This window comes from Kryptolebias marmoratus, linkage group LG4, assembly GCF_001649575.2.
Source record: "Kryptolebias marmoratus isolate JLee-2015 linkage group LG4, ASM164957v2, whole genome shotgun sequence".
NCBI lineage: Eukaryota > Metazoa > Chordata > Actinopteri > Cyprinodontiformes > Rivulidae > Kryptolebias > Kryptolebias marmoratus.
This window is the reverse complement of record NC_051433.1, coordinates 3,080,441-3,082,942: the sequence shown is the minus strand read 5'-3', so window position 1 is coordinate 3,082,942 and position 2,502 is coordinate 3,080,441.

The window sequence follows — 2,502 nt, the reverse complement described above, 5'->3', positions numbered from 1 at the left end:
AGGGCTTTTGGGGCTGGGGCTAGGGTCAGGGTTCAAGGGGTTAGGGCTTTTTGGGCTAGGGTCAGGGTTCAAGGGGTTATGGCTTTGGGGCTAGGGTCAGGGCCTCCCCAGGGTTCAAGGGGTTAGGGCTTTTTGGGCTGGGGTTAGGGTCAGGGTTCAAAGGGTTAGGGCTTTTTGGGCTGGGGCTAGGGTCAGGGTTCAAGGGGTTAGGGCTTTGGGGCTAGGGTCAGGGTCTCTCCAGGGTTCAAAGGGTTAGGGCTTTTTGGGCTGGGGCTAGGGTTACCTGTTTGAAGCAGCCTGTCCCTCGGCTACCTGGACCTCCTGAAATGTGACTTCCCAAGTGTTGTTTGACCTCCTGACCTTTAAAAGAAGAGACTCCATCAAATCACCTGGAAAAGAGAAACTACTTTATTTCATTTTACACTTTATTGTACATAAAAGAACAAAAACACGTTACATTCTGTAATTTGGTGAACACATCAAGTGAACTCTGAATAACATACGACATATAACTACTATCACATCAATATATTCAAGTTTAATGCAGATTTTCTGTCCGTTTTTATTGAAAAATCCACATCCCACATAAAGAACAGAATAATGTGAAAACCTTCCATTTTTATTTTGCTTTACTTGTAATAAACCAACAAACAAATTCTTATCTGTTAAAGGAATTTAAGAAACAATAAAAACTTCAAAAATACAGAAAGAGTCGATGGATTTGGTTCTATTCTTTTACTTGCAGCACTGAGACAAGTTAAGTCCAGGAGTGCAGAGCTGTCTGGAGGGGCGATCCCTCACAGATCATTTTGAAGCACAACCAACAGGACTACAAGGTGAATTATTGTTTTCCTGAACTTTGTTTCACCCCCGTGAACCCAAGTTGGACTTCAGAGTAAGCTCTCCTGTGTCTTTAGGATAGGGCTGGGCGATATGGATGAAAACTATCGCGATATAAGTTTCATATCGATCGATATCGATAATTATTGATTTAATTTGTTTTACAGATTTGAAATAAGGACCAGGAGAAAAAAATGCTCAATTTAAATACTTTTATTTTAAACTTAACCTTTACTCATTAAAATGAGGTCAACACAACTATAATAAACTGTCAAATAACTTGTCAATGTGCAGAAATAGACATTAAATGCCTAATCAAACAAAATGTGCAAAGTAGTTTGTAAGAAATGAATGTACATGAGTGTACGTTCGGTGCCTGTGGCTGTTTGACGCTGCTGTACTCCAACGGATGAGAGCGGCTGAGGTGATAAAATAAATTTGTCGTATTGCCAGTCTTGCTAGCAACGACAACCTTGCATAGTTTGCAGACAACATTTGACTGACTCTTGTCGGAATTGAAATATCCGAAATACTGCCAAACTGGTGACGTGACTTTTCCTCGCTTATCAACAATTTTCTCACGAGAGGTTTCACTCAGTTTTTCCTTCCCTTCACGCTGTGATTTTTTTCAAGCTCTTGCGGAGCACGATGGCGAAAAAGGAAAAATCTACTGCGTATGTCTCCAAACTTTTTTTTGGCTGGGCCATGATTGGTTGAAAAGCGGCTGTTTTCTTCTGCCTACATCCCCCAGAATGCCTTGCAGTTTTGACTCGGAGATCAGTGAAACTTTCGAACGTTCTATCGACACTGTTTTCTATCGCTATCGAACATGTGTCTATCGCGATAGATATCGTTATCGAATTATCGCCCAGCTCTACTTTAGGACATGTCTTAATATTCAGTCAAGCTGTTGTCCCTCCTGTGTGGACTCATGTGTTTAACAGCAGACAGAGGACTAAAACTTTGACCTCAGTCACTGCAAAGAGCTTTGCTTCCTGTGGACACTCATGTGTCCGTTTACACTTGTCTTCTGACTAAATCCTTGTCCACAAAGTTTACATTCAAACGGTTTCTGTCCCGTGTGGACACTCATGTGTGAGTTTAAACTTGTCTTCTGGCGAAATCTTTGTCCACAATCCTCACATTCAAATGGTTTCTGTCCTGTGTGGACACTCATGTGTGAGTTTAAAATTGCATTCCGGCTAAATCTTTGTCCACAAAGTTTACATTCAAAATGTTTCTCTCCTGTGTGGACACTCATATGTCTGTTTAAACTTGTTTTCCAGATAAATGTTTGTCCACAATCTTCACATTCAAACAGTATCTGTCCTGTGTGGACTCTCATGTGTCTGTTTAAACTGTCGTTTCTGGTAAATTTTCTACCACAATCCTCACATCTAAATGGTTTCTCTTCTGTGTGGACTTTCTTGTGTGTCCCAACATTTTTCTTACCTTGGACACTTTTCTTATGACCCAAACAGCTTGAAGGCCTCACTGTTGAATGACATGTCATGTGTCTCTGAAGAGCCTGGTTGTGGACAAATTGTTTCCCACACTCAGAGCAGCTGAAACTCTTGTTGACAGAGTTTACAGCTGACTCAGGAGTCCTGCTCTCCTTCCAGTCTTCACTGTCTTCAGTTGTTGACCCAGAGTCTGACAAGT